This window comes from Hemiscyllium ocellatum, chromosome 14 (genome assembly GCF_020745735.1).
Source record: "Hemiscyllium ocellatum isolate sHemOce1 chromosome 14, sHemOce1.pat.X.cur, whole genome shotgun sequence".
In the NCBI taxonomy this organism is placed as follows: Eukaryota; Metazoa; Chordata; class Chondrichthyes; order Orectolobiformes; family Hemiscylliidae; genus Hemiscyllium; species Hemiscyllium ocellatum.
The window spans coordinates 79,321,864-79,348,157 of record NC_083414.1 but is presented as its reverse complement, the minus strand read 5'-3'; positions in this window follow the sequence as shown (position 1 = coordinate 79,348,157).

The following is a 26,294-nucleotide window of genomic DNA, read 5'->3' as shown; positions in this document are numbered from 1 at the left end:
ATGAGAGGCATAGATAGAGTCGATAGCCAGAGACTATTTCCCAGGGCAGAAATGACTAACATGAGGGGTCATAGTTTTAAGCTGGTTGGAGGAAAGTATAGAGGGGATGTCAGAGGCGGGTTCTTGACACAGAGTTGTGAGAGCTTGGAATGCGTTGCCAGCAGCTGTTGTGGAAGCGAGGTCATTGGGGACATTTAAGAGACTGCTGGATATGCATATGGTCACCGAAATTTGAGGGTGAATACATGAGGATCAATGGTCGGCACAACATCGTGGGCTGTAGGGCCTGTTCTGTGCTGGACTGTTCTATGTTCTATAGTCTAATTAGAGACAGTCAGCATGGGTTTGTGAGGGACAGGTCATGCCTCACAAACCTTACTGAATTCTTTGAGGATATGACAGAATACGATGATGGCTCATGCAGAAAAGAAGGATGATTGGGATACAGGGAAATCTGTCTGTCTGGATACAGGATTGGTTGGCCCAGAGAAGACAGAAGGTGGCAGCAGATGGACAGTATTGAGCCTGGAGCTCAGTGACCAGTGGTGTTCTGTAACAATCGGCTCTGGGACTCTGCTCTCTGTGATTTTTGTCAATGACTCGGATTGTGGGTTAGTACGTTTGCCAATCGCATGAAGGTTGATGGAGTGGTGGGTAATGTGGAGGGCTGTTGTAGGTTGCAGTGGGACATTGACAGGACGCAGAGCTGGGCTGGGAGTGGCAGATGGAGTCCAATCTGGAAAAATGTGAAGTGATTCATTCTGGAAGGTCGAATTTGAATACAGAATACAGGGTGAAAGGCAGAATGCTTGGCAGTGTGGAAGAACAGAGAGACCATGGGGTCCATGTCCATTGATCCCTCAAAATCGCCACGCACGTTGGTAGGGTTGTTAAAAAGGCATATGTTGTGTTGGCTTCCCTAAGAAGGGGATTGATTGTAAGAGCCGTGAGGTGTTACTGCATCTTTATAGCATCCTGGTGAGACCACACTTGGAATATTGTGTTCAGTTCTGGTCCCCTGTTTACAGGAAGGATGTGCAAGTTTTAGAGAGCGTACACCCGAGATTTACCATGATTCTGCCTGTAGTGGAGGGCAGTTCTTACAAAGAAAGGTTGAGGGAGCTAAGGCTTTTTTCATTGGAGTGAAGAAGGGGGCGGGGTGACTTTGTGGAGGTGAACAAGTTGATAAGAGGCAGAGTGAGTGAATAGTCAGAGACATTTCCTCCTATGGAATAAATGGTTATTACAAGGCGGTATAATTTTAAGGTGAATGGAGGATGGATAAGCGGGTAGAGAATGGTAGGTGGTTGGAATGCACTGCCAATGGTGGTAGTAAAATTACATACATTCGGGACATTTAATAGACTCTTGGATAACATGTGGATAATAGTGAAATGAAGGGTATGTAGTTTACTTTGTTCTTACAGTTGGATAAAAGGTTGGCATGAAATCATGGCCGAAGGGTCTTGGGCTGTACTGTTCTGCGTTCTGTGTTCTGTCTGGTAAACTGGGTGATAAACTCAGATCAGTGTAAAAGGATATGGCATTCAGGAGGAGCTAGTGAACTGGATACAAAATTGGCTTGATGGTAGGAGACAGAGGGTGATTGGAGACATGTTGCGTTTCTGACTAGAGACATGTGACCAGCGGTGTAGTGGGTCCACTGTTGTTTGTCATTTGGATAAATGGTTTGAATGGGAATATTGGTTTCCAGGTAAGTAAGCTTCTTGGGTGACACTGACATTGGTGGTAAAGTGGACAGTGAAGAAGCTTATCTATGATACAACAGGATGAACAGTACTGCTGGGAGAGTGGGCTGAAAAATAGCAGATGGAGTTTAATTAGATAAATGTGAGGTGTTCCATTTTGGTGAAATAAACCAGGGTGGGACTTGTACAGTTATTGTTCGGGCCCTGGGTGGTGTTTTCAGTCAGAGATCCAGTGACCCAGGTACACAGTTCTTTGAAAGTGGTGTCATAGGTAGACAGGCTGGTGAAGCAGACGTTTGGTGTGGTTATCTTCATTCGGGAGAGCATTAAGCGTAAGAGTTGGGATGTCATGTTGTGGCTGTAAAAGACATTGGTGGGGCCACAGTAAAAAACATTGTTGATCAGTAGGAACAACTCATCTAGTTCACTAACCTCCTCTAGTTTAGATTAGATTAGATTAGACTTACAGTGTGGATACAGGCCCTTCGTCCCAACAAGTCCACACCGACCCGCCGAAGCGTAACCCACCCATACCCCTACATTTACCCCTTACCTAACACTACGGGCAATTTAGCATGGCCAATTCACCTGACCCGCACATCTTTGGACTGTGGGAGGAAACTGGAGCACCCGGAGGAAACCCACGCAGACACGGGGAGAACGTGCAAACTCCACACAGCCTGTGAAGGACATCTGACATTCTAACCTGGTCTGGCTAACATGTGACTCCAGACCCACTGCAATATGGCTGACTCTGAGCTGCCCTCTGGGTAATTAGCAGTGGGGACAAAGAACGTTGTTCCAGGCAGTGACACCCACACCCCATGAATGAATATATAAAAATACATATGTCCCTCCCTACCTCGGCAAACCCCTCCAGCTGCAGCAATTCAGACTGGCTTTGTAACACCCTGACCACTCTCTGTAACACTCTCACCACCTCCAGCACCTTCACCTCTCCCTGTTCCTATTGTGTCAATGAACCCAGACCGTGGTTCCCATTCCCACAGCCCTGCTCCTGCGAGCAGACCCATTGCAATCCATGAACATTTACGCCGAAAACACACTCTCACTTCAGGACTTCATGGTGATCTTCTCAGCCTCATAATCTAGTATGATCCCTTTTGTCCTGAGTGAGGGATCACTGGGAGTTTCTTGCTGAGGTTTTTACTTTTTCAATCGAACGTCCTTTTGTTGAGTACTTTGAATTGTTCCTACAAATGTTTTCCACTGTTCATTTTCAGACACATATTTCAGTCTGTTTAGCCTGTTTACCTTGGTCAGTTCTCCTCTCAAACTCTAGTTGTAGCTTGTTCTTTCTGTGATTCACTTTAAAACTTTATATTTCTTTAAACTGTACTTCATCACAATTTCCCGAAGGATCTCTGCAGGTGACATTACTCATTCACTATGTTTCATTACATGGTCGCTCTGCGATAGTTATGTCCCTTAACAGTTGCACAATGTGTTTTTCAAAGAAACACTGAAAAAAAATTAACCGAACTCCACTTCCAATATCAATGTTGTCCGTGTGATTGTCCCAGATTATACAAACATTGAAGTTTTCCAAAATTATCACAATGCCTTTGTTAAAAAATTCCAATGAGTTCCTGTTTAATGCAGTGATGAGCAATGGAATGCTGTCTGGTGGCTAAAACTGCTGCTTGTGTCCTTGGCAAGTAGTAGACAGAGTTTACATTCAGACTGACTCTACTTCATGATCTGCGGCCAAATGCTTTCTCTGTAATGCCTTTGTTATCCATTATTGTTAGCGTTGCCCATTTTGCCTGAGTTTGCACAGGATTACGAACCACTGAATATTGTTGTTCACCCTGTATCCATGTCTCCCTGGTGTCTAAATCTCTTTTATCTCTGTGTCACAAATCCATCGACCTTATTGCAGCAACGTTGTCCATTCAAAATAAAACATAATATACTCTCTTCCACAATTTTCTGTCACGAATCTATTTGCTGATGTACAATTTTAGTTAAACTCTGTCCCATCCTGTTCCTTTCTGCTTGTCTTCAGCCACATTCCCATGTTGTTCCATTGCTTCACCTTTTCCCTTTGGATTTGGAAAGCTCCTTTCACCTGCATCCTGTCTGTCAGTTTAATGCCCTGTCCAATAACCTACCGACATGACTGGCCAGGACACAGGTCCCAGCACAGTTCTAGGGGGACCATCCTAATGGATTATTTATCAAATCAGGTCTGGATGTGGGTGTCTCTGGCTGACCAGCCTTTCTTGCCCAGCCCTAGAAGCCCATGAACTGAGTAACTTGCTCGGCCATTTCAGAGGGTCATTGAGAGGCAAACACTTTGCTGTGGGTATGTCGTGCAGACCAGGTCAGGATGGGCAGATGTCCTTCTCTAAAGGACAAGTGTTTGGATTTGTTGCACTTCAGTAATAGTTTCATACTTAATTGTAGATAGATAATTATTATTTTTAAAATTATTGATTTCAGATGTCTCCTTTTCAGATGGCGGGATTCAATCCTGCCTCCCCTGAACATTAGCTGAGATTTTGGATACATTCCCTCGCAATAATACCATGAGGCCATTACTTCACCTGCTCACTGGGTGCTCATCCCTGAGCACTGATACCAGGGCATCATGAAACTAAACCCATTCTTCCAACATGACTGTGTGATCCTGACATCTTCCAGCAATCTGGGGCTATTACTTAATGTCGCTCCATTTTACAGATCTCTGTGTGACTCAGTGCCATTCTCCATGTGTAACCATCACTGCATCTGTTTAATTTCCCATTCTGTCTATTTCTCTATCTCCTGTAGTTACTCAGGAAAGTCCTGACTCAATAGCCTTCCCAGCTGCTGGGTGGATCATCCATCACCACATTGAACGCAGTTGGTCTGCCAGAGAGAGACAAAGGGCAGGGAGATCTGGAGCCTTCAATAAATCCTGTAGTGAGGTAAGGCCCCCCACAGTGCACAGAGCAAAGAACAGTGAGAGGGCTCCAAACATCTGTTAACACAACATGACATAGATACAGTGCTGGAGGGGCAGCACAGTGCACACACACCCCAGGCTCAATCCCGGGCCCAATGTAACTTCTGTTATATTAACGCTCACTACTCTGCAACGGTGTATCTATGGCATGTCTTGTAGTCCAGTATCTTCAATAATGTTTAATTCCTGTAACAGATCCTATCGCTGTAACCTCCTCCCTTCCCGATAGTCCCTCCACATATTTGAAATGTACTGCATTCCAGACGACCATCCCTATCCCTGTAACTTTATTCAGTGTCTACAACATGCATTATCTCGGTAATCTCCTCCTCCAATAAGGTAAAAACAAGGACTGCAGATGCTGGAAACCAGAGTCTAGATTAGAGTGGTGCTGGAAAAGCACGGCAGGTCAGGCAGCATCCGAGGAACAGGAAAATCGATGTTTCGGGCAAAAGCCCTTCATCAGGAACAGAGGCCGGGAGCCTGGACAGTGGAGAGATAAATGAGAGGGGGTGGGGATGGGGAGAAAGTAGCATAGAGTACAATAGGTGAATGGTGTGGGGAAGAAGGTGCTAGGTCAGAGTGGAGGATGGGGGAAGGTAGCAATGAGTACAATGGGTGAATGGGAGTGGGGATGGGGGTGATAGGTCAGAGATGAGGATGGAGTGGATAGGTGGGAAGGGAGATAAGCCATTAGGACAGGTCATGAGGGCGGTGCTGAGCTGGAAGGCTGGAGGTGGGGTGAGATGGGGGAAGGGGAAATGAGGAAACTGGTGAAGTCCACATTGATGCCCTGGGGTTGAAGTGTTCCGAGGCGGAAGGTGAGGCGTTCTTCCTCCAGGCTCGGGTGGTGAGGAAGTGGCGGTGGAGGAAGCCCAGGACCTGCATGTCGTCGGCAGATTGGGGGGGTGAGTTGAAATGTTGTGTCACAGGGCGGTGGGTTGATTGGAACGGGTGTACCAGAGATGTTCCCTAAAGTGCTCTGCTAGGATGTATCCAGTCTCCCCAATGTAGAGGAGACCGCATCAGGAGCAACGGATACAATAAATGACATTGGTGAATGTGCAGGTAAAACTTTGGATGTGGAAGGCTCCTTTGAGGCCTTGGATGCTGGTGAGGGGAGAGGTGCAGGTTTTGCAATTCCTGCAGTGGCAGGAGAAGGTGCCAGGAAGGGAGGGTGGGTTTTTGGGGGTGTGTGGAACTGACCAGATAGTCAAAGAAGGAATGGTCTTTGCGGAAAGTGGAGAGGGTTGCGGAAGGAAATATATCCCTGGTGGTGTGGTCCGTTGGAGATGGTGGAAATGGCGGCGAATGATTTGGTTTATGCGAAAGTTGGTAGGGTAGAAGGTGAGCACCAGGGGCGTTCTGTCCTTGTTACGGTTGGAGGGGTGGGGTTCGAAGGTAGAGGTGCGGGATGTGGACGAGATGCATTGGAGGGATCTTTTACCAGGTGGGAAGGGAAATTCCAATCTCTAAAGAAGGAGGTTCTGTGGTGGAACTGGCCCACCTGGGAGCAGGTACGGCGGAGGCAGAGGAATTGGGAATTTTGCAGGTGGTAGGGTAGGAAGATATGTAATCTAGGCAGCTGTGGGAGTCGGTAGTTTTGTAAAAAATGTCGGTGTCAAGTCGGTTGTCATTAATGGGGAAGGAGAGGTCCAGGAAGGGGAGGGAGGTATCAGAGATGATCCAGGTAAATTTAAGGTCAGGATGGAATGTGTTGGTGAAGTTGATGAATTGCTCAAACTCCTCAAGGGAGCACGAGGTGGCGCCATGCAGTCATCAATGTAGCGGAGGAAGACGTGGAGAATGGTTCCATTGTAACGACGGAAGATGGACTGTTCTACATAGCCAACAAAGAGACAGGCATAGCTGGGGCCCATATGGGTGCCCATGGCTACCCCTTTGGTCTGGAGGAAGTGGGAGGATTTGAAGGAAACATTGTTAAGGGTGAGGACAAGTTCAGCCAAATGAATGAGAGTGTCGGTGGAAGGGTACTGTTGTGGACGTCGGGAGAGGAAGAAACGGAGGGCTTTAGAGGTCCTGGTCATGGTGGATGGAGGTGTAGAGGGATTGGATATCCATTGTGAAGATGAGACGTTGGGGGCCAGGGAAACGGAAGTGTTGGAGGAGTGGAGTGTGTGGGTGGTGTCTCGAAAGAATGTGGGTAGTTCCTGGACTGGGGGAATAGGAAAAAGTCGAGGTAGGCAGACATGAGTTCGGTGGGGTAGGAGCATGCTGAGACAATGGGTCAGCCAGGGTGGTCAGGCTTGTGGATCTTGGGAAGGAGGTAAGACCGGGCAGTGCGGGGTTCCCGGACTTTGAGGTTGGAAGCTGTGGGTGGGAGATCTCCTCCTGAGGTGATGAGGTTCTGTATGCTCTGGGAGATGACGGTTTGGTGATGGGAGGTGGTCATGGTAGAGGGGGTGGTAGGAGGAGGTGTCTTTGAGTTGACATCATGGCTTCAGCGGTATAAAGGTCAGTGCACTCGTCTACCACTGCACCCCCTTTATCTGCTGGTTTGATGGTGAGGTCGGGATTGGAGCAGAGGAAGTGGAGGGCAGGGCGTTGTGAGGGTGAGAGGTTGGAGTGGGGGAGGGGGTAGATAGGTTGAGGCGGTTAATGTCTCGGTGGAAGTTGGAAATGAAGAGATCGAAGGCAGGTAATAGGCCAGCTCAGGGTGTCCAGGTGGATGGAGTGTATTGGAGGCTGGAAAAGGGGTCCTCAGAAAATAGGCGGGAGTGTTCATTGTAAAAGTAAGCTCTGAGGTGGAGGCGGTGGAAGAAGTGTTCGACGTCATGGCATGTATTAAATTAATTGATGTGTGGACGGAGGGGGATAAAGGTGAGGCCTTTGCTGAGGACTAATCATTCGTCCTCAGTGAGGGGGAGGTCAGGGGGAATGGTGAAAACTCGGCAGGACTGGGAGCTGGGACCAGGCGTAGGTGTGGTGCTGGGGGAGGGGACGGTGCCTGTAACTGGAGTGGGTGTGGTGTTAGGGGGGATGGGATGGAGTCATGGGCAGGCGTGGTGTTCCCCTCAGGGTTCTGGGGGGCGGGGATGGTGACGGTGGGACTTGGGGGTGGTGTTAGCAGAATGCAGGTGAGTGGTGTTGGTGGGGACAGAAGTGGTGGCAAACACGGGCAGTGGGGGGGGGAGCGGCAGTCACTGAGTGTGTGACATCAGCAATGGTGTGAGGGGCGGAAGTGATGTCACTTGTGTATGAGGAATTGTGAGGGGCGGAAATGGCATTTATTTTATTTTAACCAATAATTTCCTGTCACAAATCTATTTGATAATGTCGTATTTTCATTAAACTCAGTCCCTTAATGTTTCTTTCTGTTGGTCTTCATCCACATCTCCATGGTGTTCCAATATTTCAACTTTTCTCTTTGGACTTGGGAATTTCCATTCACCTCAGACCTGTCCCTCTCCTCATCTGTGTCCGTTTATAGCACAGTACATAATCCTGGTACCAGAGGAGTCTATCCCAATAAAATAGCTCAGTCCTCCCTGAGTACTGGGAGCAGTGCTCACTGGTCAGAACCACTTCTGATGATACCATTGTTGGATCCTGACACCTTCCAGCACTCTGCTGATATCACTCAGTCTCTCTCCATGTGATATCCCTCACTGTGTGGGTCTAATTGCTGCCTCTGTCAGTGTCTCTCACTCTTGCAGTCACTCCAGATCCTGAGCCAACAGCATTCCCCACTCCAGAGGGAAGCAACTGCACAGACCGTGGATGGAGAAGGGAATTTCCATATCTCTGTGGGACTCAGTGCCATTCTCCATGTGTAACCTTCATTGCATTAGTCTAATTTCCCATTCTGTCTACTTCTCTGTCTCCTGTAGGTATTCCTGATGTCCCTGACTCAGCAGAATTCCCAATTCCTGTCTAGTCCATCACCACACTGAAGACGGTTTGTCAGCCAAAGAGAGATGGAAAGTGAGATCTGGAGCCTTTAGTAAATCCTGCAGCCAGTAAGATCACTCACAGTAAACAGCACAGGGAGGAGTTCATGGGCTTTAATTCAGACCCTGAGGGCATGATGTAGGAACAATGATGGGCAAGGAACATGAGAAAAATCTCAGGCTTCATTATCACCACCTTGTCTGTAAATTCATCTGTTCAACAGAACCCTCCCTGTGTCTGCCAGTTTCTCCACTGTCTGTTTCATAGATACCACTTCCCCTATCTCTATCAGCCCCTACAATCCTGCTTATCCCTGTAAGCTCCTCATATCAGTAAAACTCTCCAAGTTTCTGCCTTTGCCTTTAATCCCGGGTTTCACATCTCTCCTTAACTGAAGAAAAACAACTCTTCCGTTCCTGAAGCCATCCCTGTCAGTGTAGTCCTTTCCAGACCTGAAAAACCTCCCTGTCTTTGTGACCTTTTCAAATTCCTACTACCTTCATGATCTCTGTAACCTTCCCGTCACAACAACATAAAAGCTCTGTACCTTAGTAACCTCCTCCTTGTTAGACTCCTCCTTGTCTCTGGGCACAAAGCAGAGTGACTCTACTTCTCTCATAAATTAGTTTCTGCATTTTTAATGATGACTATAAACTCTTCCTGTCTCTAAGACACACTCAGTCTCTGTAAACTCTGCTGGTCCCGATTGATGTAATTTCCTTCAGTAACTACAAACCATTATACCTTTAATCTCCTCCAGACGCGACCACGCAGTTTATTTCAATAACCTCCATGAGTGACACAGTCATAGAGATGTAGAGCATGGAAACAGACCCTTCGGTCCAACCCGTCCATGCCAACCAGATATCCCAACCCAATCTAGTCCCACCTGCCAGCACCCGGCCCATATTCTTCCAAACGCTTCCTATTCATATACCCATCCAAATGCCTCTTTAATGTTAAAATTGTACAATCCTCCACCACATCCTCTGGCAGCTCGTTCCATACACGTACCACCCTCAGCGTGAAAAAGCTGCCCCTTATGTTTCTTTTATATCTTTCCCCTCTCATCCTAAACCTATGCCTTCGATTTCTTGTCTCCCTGACCCCACGGAAAAGACTTTGTCTGTTTATCCTATCCTATCCATGCCCCTCATAATTTTGTAAACCTCTGTAAGGTCACCCCTCAGCCTCCGAAGCTCCAGGGAAAACCACCTCAGCCTGTTCAGCCACTCCCTGTAGCTCAAATCCTCCAACCCTGGCAACATCTTTGTAAATCCTTTCTGAACCCTTTCAAGCTTCACAACAATTCTTCTGATAGGAAGGAGACCGGAATTGCATAAAATATTCCAACAGTGGCCTAACCAATGTTGTGTACAGCCGCAACCTGACCTTCCATCTCCTGTACTGAATACTCTGACCAATAAAGGAAAGCATACCAAATACCACCTTCACTATCCTATCTACCTGCGACTCTACTTTCAAGGGGCTATGAACCTGCGCTCCAAGGTCTCTTTGGTCAGCAACACTCCCTAGGACCTTACCATTACGTGTATAAGTCCTGCTAAAACTTGCTTTCCCAAAATGCAGCACATTACATTTATCTGAATTAAACTCCATCTGCCAGTTAGCCCATTGTCCCATCTGGTCCAGATCCTGTTGTAACCCTCTTCGCTGTCCACTACATCTCCAATTTTGGTGTCATCTGCAAACCTACTAACTGTACCTCTTATGCTTGCATCCAAATCATTTATGTAAATGACAAAAAGTAGAGGACCCCACACTGATCCTTGTGGCACTCCACTGGTCACAGGCCTCCAGTCTGAAAAACGACCACCACCACCACCCTCTGTCTTCTCCCTTTGAGCCAGTTCTGTGTCCAAATGGCTAGTTCTCCCTGTATTCCATGAGTTCTAACCTTGCTAATCAGTCTCCCATACGGAACCTTGTCGAAAGCCTCACTGAAGTCCATATGGATCAAATCTATCACTCTGCCCTCCTCAATATTCTTTGTTACTTCTTCAAAAAACTAAAATCAAGTTTGAGACATGATTTCCCATGCACAAAGCCATGTCGACTATTCCTAATCAGTCCTTGCCTTTCCAAATACACATACGTCCTGTCCCTCAGGATTCCCTCCAACAACTTGCCCACCACTGAGTTCAGGCTCACCGGTCTATAGTTCCCTGGCTTGTCTTTACCACCCTTCTTAAACAGTGGCACCACGTTTGCCAAACTCCAGTCTTCTGGCACCTCACCTGTGACTATCGATGATACAAATATCTCAGCAAGAGGCCCAGCAATCACTTCTCTAGCTTCCCACAGAGTTCTCGGGTACACCTGGTCAATTCCTGGGGATTTATTCACCTTTAACCGTTTGAAGACATCCAGCAATTCCTCCTCTGTAATCTGGACATTTTGAAAGATGTCACCATCTATTTCCCTACAGTTTATATCTTCCATATCCTTTTCTACAGTAAATACGGTGCAAAATATTCATTTAATATCTCCCCCATTTTCTGCGGCTCCACACAAAGGCTGCCTTGCTGATCTTTGTGGGGTCCTATTCTCTCCCTAGTTACCCTTTTTTCCTTAATATATTTGTAAAAACCCTTTGCATTCTCCTTAATTCTATTTGTCAGACCTATCTCATGTCCACGTTTTGCCCTCCTGATTTCCCTCTTAAATATACTCCTACTTCCTTTATACTCTTCTAAGGATTCCCCCGATCGATCCTGTCTATGCCTGACATATGCTTCCTTCCGTTTCTGAACCAAACGCTCAATTTCTTTAGTCATCCAGAATTCCCTATAGCTACCAGCCTTCCCTTTCACCCTGACAGGAATATACTTTCTCTGGACTCTTGTTATCTCATTTTCTGAAGGCTTCCCATTTTCCAGCCGTCCCTTTACCTGCGAACATCTGCCTCCAATCAGCTTTCAAAGGTTCTTGCCTAATACTGTCAAAATTGGCCTTTCTCCAATTTAGAACATTAACTTTTAGATCTGACCTTTCCTTTTCCATCACTATTTTAAAACGAAGAGAATTATGGTCACTGGTCGCTAAGTGCTCCCCCACTGACACCTCACTCACCTGTCCTGCCTTATTTCCCAAGAGTAGGTCAAGTTTTGCACCTTCTCTAGTAGGTACATCCACATACTGAAACAAAAAATTGTCTTGTACACACTTAAGAAATTCCTCTCCATCTAAACCTTTAACACTATGGCAGTCCCAGTCTATATTTGTAAAGTTAAAATTCCCTACCATACCTACCTTAATATTCTTACAGATAGCTGAGATCTCCTTACAAGTTTGTTTGGTAATTTCCCTTTGACTATTGGGGTGTCTTTAATACAATCCTAATAAGGTGATCATCCCTTTCTTATTTCTCAGTTCCACCCAAATAACTTCCTTGGATGTATTTCCGGGAATATTCTCCCTCAGAACAGCTGTAATGCTATCCCTTGTCAAAAATGCCACTCCCCCTCCTCTCTTGCCACCCTTTCTGTCCTTCCTGTAGCATTTGTATCCTGGAACATTAAGCTGCCACTCCTGCCCATCCCTGAGCTATGTTTCTGTAATAGCTATGATATCCCAGTCCCATGTTCCTAACCATGCCCTGAGTTCATCTGCCTTCCCTGTTAGGCCCCTTGCATTGAAATAAATGCAGTTTAATTTATTAGTCCTACCTTGTCCCTGCCTGTCCTGACTGTTTGACTCACTTGTGTACTCAGCTGTACCTGTCTCAGATCAAGCTCCCAAAATCCTCCCTGTGATTGTTACCACGTCCCATCCCTGAATTCCTCCAAATACCATTAAAGTCCTCCCATTCCTAAAACCCGCCCTGTATCTATCACCTGTCCCAGCTTCCACAACCCTCCTTATCTCTGTAAGACAACCCCCCGATCCCTCCACCTCCCCCGACCCTCCCGTCCCAGTTACTACAGCCTGCTGTATCACTAAATGCCAGTAGTCACTATAATATCAGAGTAAGGTGTGAAAGCAGGAACACTGTACTGGGTTAGATATCTGTCCTGATCATATTGAATGGTGGGACCGACTCTGTGATCAAATGGTCGATACCTGCTGTTCTTTCCTGTGCTTCTCTATAGAGTTATTATTCCTATAACCTCCTTCAGTCCCCACAGACCTCCCTATCTCCATAAACTCCTTCAGTCCCCACGACTCTTCCTATCCATGTAACTTGAACCATTCCCCAAAACCTCCCTAACTCCATAACCTCCAAAAGGCTCCACGACCCTCCCTATCTCCATAATCTCATCCTGACCAAACGACCCTCCCATTCAGAGTAACCTCCCTCAGTCCCCATGATCCTCCTGATCTGTGCAACCGCGTTCAGGCCTAACATCCCTGCAGATCTCTTTGTCCCCTTTTTCAGGCCCCACAGCACTCCCTACCTCCATGATGTTCTTCAGTCACCACTGCACACTCTATCTCCATAATCTCATACAGTCCCCACATCACTCCCTATCTCCATAATGTCCTTCAGTTCCCATGACCCTCCTTATTTCCAAAGCCTCTATTACCTGTTGAACCTGTAAGCTCCCTTTTTCAGATTGTTAAACACGAACTCCCATAACCCTTTCTGCTGCCAGTCTGAAACCAAACAGTGTTAGCCTGATAGTAGGTCGGGAGCTAAAATATGTTTAAAAGGAGATGTCAGTGAACAATAACTGGACCCTTAGAAACACATTTAGTAAAAAGAGAATGTTGCTTTGAGCCTGTAGGATTGTATTTTTATTGGTGTGAGTATAAATGGCAGAGTAGATACGGGTGTAGGAGCGGCTGTACCGAGGATACGGTTTATTTGAATTTTCAGAAACCTTTACACAAGTTTCAATAAGGGCTAAGGTGTAACTTGGTAGAGAATAGGGCACCTTAACTATCAGGAGGTGGGTGAGATATTAGACAAAATAGTGTTGTCAGAATTTACTGTGGAGAAAGACATGGAAGCTCGGGAACTTGGGGAAATAAATAGTGATGTCTTGGAAAGAATCCTCAACAGAGAAGAGAAAGTGCTGGAGTCTTAAAACAATTAAAGGTTAATTAATCCTCAGTAGCTCATTGGGTCTACCCTTGAATATTCATGGGAAGCTAGGGAAGAGATTGCGGTGACCCTAACAGAGATATTTATATTATCAACAGACACAATGAGTTACCCGAAGAGTGGAGGGTGGCTAATGCTACGCCATCACTTAAGGGCTGCAGGGAAAAGCCAGGAAATCACAGCGCAGTGAGCCAGTGCTGGGTAAGTTGTTGGAGGAGATTCTGAAAGAAAGGAGCTCCATATATTTGGAAAGGCAAGGGCTGATTCGAGATATGCAGCATGGCTTTGTGAGTGGGAAACCGTGTTTCACAAACTGGATTGACTCTTCGAGTAAGAGATAGATGAAGGCAGAGCAGTCAGCGTTGTCTACATGGACTTCAGCAAAGCATTTGACAATGTTCCAAGGGATGTAGAACATCTCGTCAAGAGGAAGAAGGAAGCTGACTTAAGGTTGAGGAACCAAGGATCAGAAGGAGGGCTCTAGAGAGTTACATGGGGCAGCACGGTGGCTCAGTGGTTAGCACTGCTGCCTCACAGCACCAGGGACGCGATTACAATTCCAGCCTCAGGTGACTGTCTGTGTGGAGTTTGCACATTCTCTCCATGTCTGCGTGGGTTTCCTCCGGGTGCTCTGGTTTCCACCCACAGCCCAAAGATGAGCAGGTTAGGTGAATCAGCCATGCGTTGTTCAAGAAAGGGAATAGAGATAATCCTGGGAATCACAGACCTGTCAGTCTTCTGTCTGTGATATGCAGATTATTGAAGACTCTGAGATACAGGATTTATGATTCCTTGGAAAACCATAGTTTGATTAGAGAAAGTCATCATGGCTTTGTTAGGGACAGGTCATGACTCACAAATCTTATTGAATCCTTTGAGAATGTGACAAAACACATTTATGGCTCATTGAGAAAGTACAGAGCATGGGATACATGGAAACCTATCTGTCTGGATACAGAATTCCTGGCCCATAGAAGACAGAGGGTGATGCCAGATGGAAAGCATTCAGCCTGGAGCTCGGTGACCAATGGTTTTCTGCAGGGAGAGGTTACAGGACCTCTGCTCTTGGTGATTTTATGAATGACTTGGATTTGTGAGTGGAAGAGTGGGTTAGTAAGTTTGCCAATGAGACGAAGGTTGGTGGAGTGGTGAATAGTGTGGATGTCTGCTGGAGGTTGCAATGGGACATTGACAGGATGTAGAGCTTGGCTGAGAAGTGGCAGATAAAGTCAAATCTGGAAAAGTGTGAAGTGATTCATTTTGGAAGGTGAGACTTGAATGCAGAATACAGAGATAAAGGCAGAATACTGGATAGTGTGGAGCAACAGATGAATCTTGGATTTCATGACCAGAGATCCATCAAATTTGCCACCAAGCTGATAGTGTTGTTAAGAAAGAATATGTTGTATTGGCTTTCATTCGCTGGGGGATTGAGTTTTAAAGCCATGAGGTTATGCTGCAGCTCTATACAGCCCTGTTTAGATCCCAATTAGAATATTGTGTTCAGTTTTGATCACCTCATTACAGGAAGGACGTGGAAGCTTGAGAGAGGGTAAAGAGGAGATTTACCAGGATGCTGCCTGTACTGGAGAGCATGTCTTATGAAGAAAGGTTGAAGGAGCTAAAGCTTTTCTCATTGGAGTGAAGAAGAGTGTGGTGTGATTTGGTAGAAGTGAACAAGGTGGTGTGAGGCAAAGAGAGAGTGAACAGTGAGAGACCTCTTTATCCCATGGCATACATGGTACCAGGGGCATAATTGTAAGGTGATTGGAGGATGGGTAAGGGGAGATTTCAGATGTAGTTCCTTTACAAAGAGAGTGGTCGGTGGGTAGAACGGGATATTTTAACAGACTCTTGGATAGGCACATGGATGGGAGCAAAATGAAGGGTATGTCAGTTAGTTTGATCTTACAGTCGGGTCAAAGATGGGCATGGCATCATGGCCGAAAGGTCTTGGGCTGAACTGTTCTATGTTCTGTTTGGTAAACTGGGTGATAAGCTCAGATCAGTGTAAAAGGATATGGTATTCAGGAGGAGCTAGTCAACTGGATACAAAATTTGCTTGATGGTGGGAGACAGAGGGCAATGGGAGGCATGTTATCTTTCTGACTGGAGACATGTGACCAGCGGTGAAGTGGGTCCCCTGTTTGTCATTTGGATAAATGGTTTGGATGGGAATATCGGTTTGTGGTAAGTACGTTTTTTTGAGTGACACTGAAATTGGTAAAATGGGTAGTGAAGAAATTTATCCAAGATACAACAGGATGAACAGTACTGCTGGGATAGTGGGCTGAAGAATAGCAGATGGAGTTTAACAAGATAAATGTGAAGTGTTCCTTTGTGGTGAAACAAACCAGGGTGGGACTTGTAGAGTTAATGTTCGGGCCATGGGTAGTGTTGTCAGTCAGAGACCCAGGGATGCAGGTAGACAGATCTTTGTAAGTGGTGTCACAGGTAGATAGGTTGGTGAAGCAGGCGTTTGGGATGGTTACCTTCTTTGGGCAGAGCATTGAGAGTAGGAGTTGGGATGTCATGTTGTGGCTGTACACAAAAGCATTGTTGACCACTAGGAAGTACTCATCTGGTTCACTTACGTCCTTTAGAGAAGAACAACTGACATTCTAACCTGGTCTGGCCTGCACGTGAGACCAGACCCACAGCAATATGGCTGACTCTGTGCTATACTCTGGGTAATTAGCAGTGGGGCAAAGAATGTTAGTCCAGGCAGTGACATCCTCATCCCATGAATGAATAAATAAAAATACCTATGTCCCTCCCTACCTCTGCAATTCCCTCCCGCTGCAGCAGTCCGTACTGGCTTTGTAACACCGTTCAGACCCTGACCACTCTGTGTAACACTCTCACCACCTCCAGCACCTTCAGCTCTCCCGGTTCCTTTTGTGACATAAAACCTTGACAATTATTCCGTCTTCCATCTGACCTCCTCCTGCGAGCAGACCCTTTGCAATCCCTTTAAAACTTACTGCTAAAACACTCTCGCACTTCAGGATTTTAAGTACTTTTTGGTGATCCTCTAAGCCTGATAATCTAATATGATCCTTTTTACTTGAGTGAGGGACCGATGGGGATTTCTTGCTGAGGATTTGTCTGTTTCAATGGAATGTCCTTTTGTTGAGTGTTTTACACTGCTCCTTCAAATGTTTTCCACTGCTCATTTACAGGCACATATTTCAGTCTGTTTAGCCTGTTTACCTTGGTCAGTTCTCCTCTCAAACTCATGTTATTGGCTATTTTTGTTTCTAGTTGTAGCTTGTCCTTTCTGTGATTCACTTTAAAACTTTTGTATTTCTTTAAACTGCACTTCATCACAATTTCCCGAAGGATCTCTGCAGGTGACATTACTCATTCACTAAGTTTCATTACACGGTCGCTCTGCGATAGTTATGTCCCTTAACAGTTGCACAATGTGTTTTTCAAAGAAACACTGAAAGAAAAATAACCAAACTCCTCTTCCAATATCACTGTTGTCAGTGTGACTGTCCCACATTTTGTGAATATTGATGTTTCCCAAAATTATCACAATGTGTTTGTTAAAAAAATTCCAATGAGTTCCTGTTTAATGCAGTGATGAGCAAGGGAATGCTGTTTGGTGGCTAAAACTGTTCTGCTGCTTATGTCCTTGGCAAGTAGTAGCCAGAATTTACATTCAGACTGACTCTACTTCATGATCTGAGACCAAATGCTTTCTCTGTAATGCCTTTCTTACCCATTATCGTTCGCGTTGCCCATTTTGCCGGAGTTTCCGCAAGGTTGTGATACATTGAATATTTATGTTCCACCTTTTGTTCGCCCTGTAACCACATCTCTCTGGTGTCTAAATCTCTTTTATCTCAGTGTCACAAATCCATCTGCCTTATTGATAAGACTTCGTCCATTCAAAAAAAAACATAATTTACTCTTTCCCACAATTTCTTATCACAAACCTATTCACTGATGCACAGTTTTAGTTAAACTCTGTCCCATCCTGGTCCTTTCTGCTTGTCTTCAGCCACATTCCATGTTGTTCCGATGCTTCACCTTTTCTCTTTGTATTTGGAAATCTCCTTTCACCCGAACCCTCTCTGTCAGTTTAAAACCATGTCCATAAACCTACTGACATGATTGGCCAGGACACTGGTCCCACCACGGTTCCAGGGGGACCATCCTCATGGATTTTTTTATAAATCAGCTAGGGGATGTGGGTGTCTCTGGCTGACCAGCCTTTATTGCCTATCCCTAGCTGCCCATGAGCTGAATAGCTTGCTCGGCCATTTCAGAGGGTAATTGAGAGGCAAACACTTTGCTGTGGGTATGTCGTGCAGACCACGTGAGGATGATCAGATCTCGTTGTCGAAAGGGCAAGTGGGCGGCACGGTGGCTCAGTGATTAGCACTCCTGCCTCACAGCACCAGGGTCCCAGGTTCGATTCCAGCCCCAGGCGACTGTGTGGAGTTTGCACATTCTCCCCGTGTCTGCGTGAATTACCTCCGGATGCTCCGGTTTCCTCTCACAGTCATTGGCCATGCTAAATTGTCCATAATGTTAGGTGTATTAGGTCGAGGGAGATGGGTCTGAGTGGGTTACTCTTTGGTGTGAGTATAAATGGCAGAATAGATACGGGTGTAGGAGTGGCTGTACCGAGGATATGGTTTATTTAAATTTTCAGAAACCTTTACACAAGTTTCAATAAGGGCTAAAGAGTAACTTGGTAGAGAATAGGGCACCTTAACTATCAGGAGGTGGGTGAGAAATTAGACAAAATAGTCTTGTCAGAAGTTACTGTGGAGAAGTTCGGGAACTTGGGGAAATAAATAGCGATGTCTTGAAATGAATCCTCACCAGAGAAGAGAAAGTGCTGGAATCTTAGAACAAATAAAGACAGATCAACCCTCAGCAGCTCATTAGGTCTATCCTTGAATATTATGGGAAGCTAGGGAAGAGATTGCAGTGTCCCTAACAGAGATATTTATATTATCAACAGACACAGTGAGGTGTTGGAAGACTGGAGGGCGGCTAATGCTGTTCCATCATTTAAGGGCTGCAGGGAAACGCCAGGAAATTACAGCGCCGTGAGCCCAATGCTGGGTAAGTTCTTGGAGGAGATTCTGAGAGAAAGGAGCTACGTATATTTGGAAAAGCAAGGGCTGATTGGAGATATTCAGCATGGCTTTATGAGTGGAAAACCGTATTTCACACACTGGATTGACTCTTTGAGGAGGTGGCCAAGAGCTAGGTAAAGGCAGAGCAGTTAGTGTTGTCTACACGGACTTCAGCAAAGCATTTGACAAGGTTCCAAGCGATGCAGAAGATCTAGTCAAGAGGAAGAAGGAAGCTAACCTACAGTTGTGGAACCAAGGATCTGAAGCAGTGCTCTGGAGATTACATGGGCCAGCATGGTGGCTCAGTGTTAGCACTGCTGCCTCACAGCACTAGGGACGCGATTTCGATTCCAGCCTCAGGTGACTGTCTGTGTGGAGTTTGCACATTCTCTCCATGTCTGCGTGGGTTTCCTCCGGGTGCTCCGGTTTCCACCCACAGCCCAAAGATGAGCAGGTTAGGTGAATCAGCCATGTGTTGTTCAAGAAAGGGAATAGAGATAATCCTGGGAACTACAGACCTCTCAGTCTTCTGTCTGTGATGTGCAGATTATTGGAGAGGACTCTGAGAGACGGGATTTATGATTCCATAAAAAAAACCATAGTTTGATTGAGACAGTCAGCATGGCTTTGTAAGGGACAGGTCATGACTCACAAATCTTATTGAATCTTTTGAGAATGTGACAAAACATATTTATGGCTCATTGAGAAAGTACAGAGCATGGGATGCAGGGAAACCTGCCAGTCTGGATACAGAATTCCTGGCCCATAGAAGACAGAGGGTGATGCCAGATGGAAAGCATTCAGTCTGGAGCTCGGTGACCAGTGGTTTTCTGCAGGGAGAGGTTACAAGACCTCTGCTTTTTGTGATTTTATGAATGACTTGGATGTGTGAGTGGAAGAGTGGGTTAGTAAGTTTGCCAATGAGATGAAGGTTGGTGGAGTGGTGAATAGTGTGGATGTCTGCTGGAGGTTGCAATGGGACATTGACAGGATGTAGAGCTGGGCTGAGAAGTGGCAGATAAAGTCAAATCTGGAAAAGTGTGAAGTGATTCATTTTGGAAGGTGAGACTTGAATGCAGAATACAGAGATAAAGGCAGAATACTGGATAGTGTGGAGCAACAGATGAATCTTGGATTTCATGACCAGAGATCCATCAAATTTGCCATCCAAGCTGATAATGTTGTTCAGAAGGAATATGTTGTATCGGCTTTGATTAGCTGGGGGATTGAGTTTTAAAGTGGTGAGGTTATGCGGCAGCTTATAGAGCCCTGTTTAGACCCCACTTAGAATATTGTGTTCAGTTCGGATCTCCTCATTACAGGAAGGATGTGAAAGCTTTAGAGGAGGTGAAGAAGAGATTTACCAGGATGTTGCCTGGACTGGAGAGCATGTCTTATGAAGAAAGGTTGAGGGAGCTAAGACTTTTCTCATTGGAGTGAAGAAGGTTGAGGTGAACAAGATGGTATTAGACATAGATAGAGTGAATAGTGAGCGACCTCTTTATCCCATGGCATACATGGCCATTACAAAGGGGCATAATTTTAAGGTGACTGGAGGATGGATATGGGGAGAGTTCAGATGTAGGTTCTTTACACAGAGAGTGGTGGGTGGGTGGAACGGAACATTTACTAGACTTTTGGATGGACAGATGGATAATAATAAAATGAAGGGTGTGTAGGTTAGTTTGATCTCACTGTCAGGTAAAAGATGGGCATGGCATCATGGCCGAAGGGTCTTGTCCTGTACTGTTCTGTGTTCTACGTTCTTTATGGTAAACTGGGTAATTAGCTCAGATCAATGTAAAAGTATATGACATTCAGGAGGAGCTAGTCAACTGGATACACAATTGGCTTGATGGTAGGAGACAGAGGGTGGTGGGAGACATGTTATTTTTCTGACTGGAGGCATGTGACCAGCGGTGTAGTGGGTTCCCTGTTGTTTGTCATTTGGATAAATGGTTTGGATGGGAATATTGGTTTCCTGGTAAGTAAGCTTCTTGGGTGACACTGACATTGATGGTAAAGTGGACAGTGAAGAAGGTTATCTGTGATCCAAAGGATGAACAGTATTGCTGGGGTAGTGGGCTGAAGAATAGCAGATGGAGTTTAATTAGATAAATGTGAAGTGTTCCATTTTGGTGAAACAAACCAGGGCGGGACTTGTACAGCTAATGTTCGGGCCCTGGGTGGTGTTGTCAGTCAGTGACCCAGGGATGCAGGTACACAGTGCTTTGAAAGTGGTGTCACAGGGAGACAGGCTGGTGAAACAGGCATTTGGGATGGTTACCTTCATTGGGCAGAGCATTGAGAGTACGGAGTTGGGATGTCAAGATGCTGCCTGACCTGCTGTGCTTTTCCCGCACCACTATAATTTAGACTCTGGTTTCCAGCATCTGCAGCCCTTGTTTTTACCATGTTGTATCTGTACAAGACACTGGTGAGGTCACCGTAAAAGTATTGCTGATCTGTAGGAAGAACTTATCTGGTTCACTGACCTCCTTTAGTGAAGAACATCAGACATTCTAACCTGGTCTGGCCTACATGTGACTCCAGACCCACAGCAATATGGCTGACTCTGAGCTATACTCGCGGCAATTCGCAGTGGGACAAAGAATGCTGGTCCAATCAGTAACACCTACATCACATGAATAAATAAAGATACATATGTCCCTCCCAACCTCTGCAAACCCCTCCCGCTGCACCAATTCAGACTGGCTTTGTTTGTGAACTATTGAATATTTATTTTCCACCTTTTGTTCGCCCTGTAACCACGTACCTCTTTCACCTCTGTGTCACAAATCCACCCACCTTATTGAAGAGACTTTGTCCATTCCAAAAAAAAACATAACTTACTCTTTCCCATAATTTCCTGTCACAAATCGATTCTCTGATATATAGTTTTAGTTAAACTCTGTCTCATCCTGTTCCTTTCTGCTTGTCTACGGCCTCAGTCCCCATGCTGTTCTGATGCGTCACCTTTTCTCTTTAGATTTGGAAAGCTCCTTTCAACTGAACCCTGTCCGTGCATCCTCTCTGTCCTCCCAATACTAACAAAAGCCAAAACACTATGCCTTCTTAATAACCCTGTCAATCTGGGTAGCAACTTTCACTGATCTGTTTACATGGATACCGAGATCTCTCTGCTCATCTGCACTCCCAAGAATCTTATCATTAGCCCAGTACTTTGCATTCCGATTACTTCATCCAAAGTGTATCACCTCACACTTGTCCACATTAAACTCCATTTGCCACCTCTTATCCCAGCTCTGCATCCTATCTATGACTCTCTGCAACCTGCTACATCCTTCGTCACTATTCACAACTCCACTGACCTTAGTGTCATCCACAAATTTACTAACCCACCGTTCTACGCCCTCATCCAGGTCATTTATTAAAATGACGAACATCAGTGGACCCAACACCGACCCTTGCGGTACGCAGCTAGTAACTGGACACCAAGATGAACATGTTCCATCAACTACAATCCTCCATTTTCTTTCAGCAAGCCAATTACTGATCCAAACTGCTATGTCTCCCACAATCCCATTCCTCTGCATTTTGTATAATAGCCTACTGTGGGGTACCTTATCGAACGCCTTGCTGAAATCCATATATACTACATCAACCGGTTTACTCTCATCGACCTGTTGGGTCACTTTGTCAAAAAAACACAATAAGATTCGTAAGACACGACCTACCCTTCACAAAACCATGCTGACTGTCCCTGATCAGATTATTCTTTTCTAGATGGTTATAAATCCTATCTCTTAACCTTTTCCAACACTTTACCAACAACTGAAGTGAGACTCGCTGGTCTGTAATTACCAGGGTTCTCTTTACTACCCTTTTTGAACAAGGGAACTACATTTGCAATCCTCCAGTCCTCAGGCACTATTCCTGTAGACGATGATTTGAAGATCAATGTCAAAGGCTCGGCATTCTCTTACCTTGCTTCCCAGAGGATCCTAGGATAGATCCTATCCGGCCCAGGGGACTTGTCTATTTTCACACTCTGCAGTATTTCTAATACCTCTTCCTTGTGAACCTCAATCTCTTCTAGTCTATATGCAAGTATCTCTGCATCTACCTCACCAACATTTTCATTTTCTATAGTGAATACTGTCGGAAAATATTTATTTAGTGCTTTACGTATCTCCTCTTGCTCCACCCACAACTTCCTACTATTATCGTTGATTGCCCCTAATTTAACTCTCGTCATTCTTTTATTCCTGACATATCTATGGAAAGCTTTAAGGTTAACCCTGATCCTATCCGGCAACACATTCTCATGTCTCCCCCTGGCTCTTCTGGGCTCTCTTTTTAGGCCTTTCCTGACTTCCTTGTAACCCTCAAGTGCCCTAACTGAGTTTTCACATCTTTTCCGAACATAAGCCTTCTTCTTCCCCTTGACCAGTTATTCCACTTTCTTAGTAAACCACGGCTCACGCGTTCTATATCTTCCTCCCTGCCTGACAGGTACATACTTATCTAGGACACACAGGAGCTTTTCCTTTAATAAGCTCCACATTGTTAATGTGCTCATCCCCTGCAGTTTTTGTCCCCATTCTACGCTTCCTAAATCTTTCCTAATTGATTGTAATTTCCTTCCCCCAGCTGTAACTCTTGCTCGGTGGAGTCAACCTATCCCTTTCCATCACTAACGTAAACCTGACAGAATTGAGATCACTGTCTCCAAAGTGCTCATCTACTTCCAAATCTAACACCTGGCCAGGCTTGTTACCCAGTACTAAATCTAACGTGGCTTCACCCCTTGAAGACCGGTCTCCATACTGGGACAGGAAACCCTGCTGCATACACTGGACAAAAACTGACCCTTCTATAGTACTCCGTACTGTGGTGATCCCAGTCAATATTTGGAGAGTTGAAGTCCCCCATGACAACTACCCTGCCTCTCTCACTCCTATCAAGAATCATCTTTGCTATCCTTTCCTCTACATCTCTGGGACTATTTGGAGGCCTATAGAAAACTCTCAGCATGGTGACTTCTCCTTTCCTGTTTCTAACCTCAGCCCATACTACCTCAGTTAACGAGTCCCCAAACATCCTTTCTACAACTGTAATATAGTCCCTGATCAACAATGCCACACCTCCCCCTCTTTTACCATCTTCTCTGTTCTTACTGAAGCATCTGAATCCTGGAACCTGCAACAGCCTTTCCTGTCCCTGCTCTATCCATGTCTCTGTAATGGCCACAACATCGAAGTCCCAGGTACCAACCCACACTGCCAGTTCAACCACTTTATTTCGGATGCTCCTCGCGTTGAAGTACACACACTCTTCAAACCAGGTTCACGCTTGCCAGTGTAAGATACTTGATTTTGGAACTCCCTACTCTCAACCAATTTATTCAGATAATTGATTATTCAATTAATCGATTCAATGCCTTTCCTCTAGGGCTCGGGGTTTTCGGTAATGTCTAGTCCCCTTTGAGGTGACTAGGCAGCAGCAAACCACGCGTGAGTTCTCAGGCCCCGCCAGCCCACAGAAAACCCCCGCTGCTCACCCCCAAACCCTTCCACCACCGCCCCCACCCACTCCTCAACATCGCCCCTCCATCCGCCCTCAAACTGATCCAACACTGACCCACGCCTGCCCCACCACCAAAACCGTCCATCGCCACCCGCACCACCCCCAAACCCATCCAACATCACCCTCAGCCCGCCCGCAAACCTGTCAACCACTGCCCCCACCCACCTCCAACCATGCCTCCCCGCCAGTCCCAAACCCGCCCAACCCACCGTTCGCGCTCATAACCCTGGCTGCCCTGTCCACTGTGTGCCCCTGCCCCCATCATCTCCTCCCCCTCCTGGGCAGCAGGAGTAGACACCAGCAGTAAGACAGCTGCTGCCTTTGGTGTTTAGATCTCCAAATAGCGCATGAACACAAGCGCACATGCACACACACACACACACACACACACACACACACACACACACAAAATTGTCACTGCACCATTTCGAAATGTTTTGCCTCTGCACTGTACAGGACAAAGTTTGAGAGAGTATCTGGGGAAGGGAAGTTTAGCATTGACCCCTATATAGAACTCCAGGCTAAGTGTGGGGAGAGGGTGGGAGATCAGTCATTTGGAGATGGTACCTGGGCTCGATGTCCGGGACTGTTCTCGGCAGCATTTCAGTCAGCTGAGATCGGTTTGAATCAGTGTGAATAAAAACAAACACAATCAGGGTTGAAACAGCTCTTTGATGTAATGTTTCTATCGGGACCTCGAGATCTCCTTCAGATAATCTGATATTTGGATATTTGATATTTGGATAATCGAGGACCCTTTAGAAGCGCTGGGGATCATTCTAAAATATGAAAGACTGAATCAAAACTTGTTGTATATTTTATTTCATGACACTGCCATCCAGTTGCTATAAATTCTGTGTCCTATGACTGCTCCACAACCATCTGATGAAGAAGCAGGACTTCGAAAGCTCGTGCCTCCAAATAAACCTATTGCACCTGTAAGCTGGTGTTGTGTGATTTTTTAACTTTGCCCATCCCAGTCCAACACCGGCACGTCCAAATCATGGGTCAGTCTGTTTGAAGGGAAAGGAATAACTGGCAAATGGGAGGCTTTTAAAAGTGTGATCTCAAGAATCCAGTATGTCCATGTTAGGGTGAAGGGAAAATCCCCTACAACCCTTCCCACTTTGAAACTGTCTCCATTCAAATTACTCCCTTCTGGAAAATCTATCAGACTCCCCACCCCCCATATCTAGCTAATCTGCAGAGCCTAAACCTTCCTGTATCTATAAACATCTTCAGCCACGAGTACCGTCCATATCTCTGTTTGTTCCTCCAGTCTATACAACCCACTTTATATTTGTAATCTGCTTGATTTGCCTAAAACATTCCTGACTGTGTAAACCGCTCCAACCGATCAATATCCTTATCCTTGTCAACTGGCCCATCCCTCCCAACCTCCCCATCTCCATGAACTGCTGCAAGCCATACAGGGCTCCGCACTTCTGTTACCTCCTCTGGCTCTATGGTCCTCCCTCCCTGTGAAACCACCTCCAATCTCCACACCCATCCCAGTCTGGGTCATCTGCTTCAGATCAGGCCATTGGTGTTTCTGGTACCTCTGGCACTTCGAGCAAACCTTCATAATTGTGTCTATTCTTTCAGATCGCATCCTATCCAGCCTCCGAAAACCTCTTCCTGCCATTGTAACCCTCCCTGTTTGTAACACAACTGTACAGCACAGTTTCTCCTGTAAGCACATCTTTCTGGTGATCAAATCTTTCCGCTACTTTGACAATTCCAAAAAAAAACTGTAATTGATATTTTCTCAGAATTTCCTGTCAGAGCCTAATTCACTGTCCCTTCCTGTTCCTTTCTGCTTGTCTTCAGCCACATTCCATGCAGTTCCGATGCTTCACCTTTTCTCTTTGGATTTGGAAAGCTCCTTTCACCTGAACCCTGTCCCTGCATCCTATCTGTCAGTTTAAAGCCCTGTCCATAAACCTACCAACATGATTGGCCAGGACACTGCTCCCAGTAGTGTT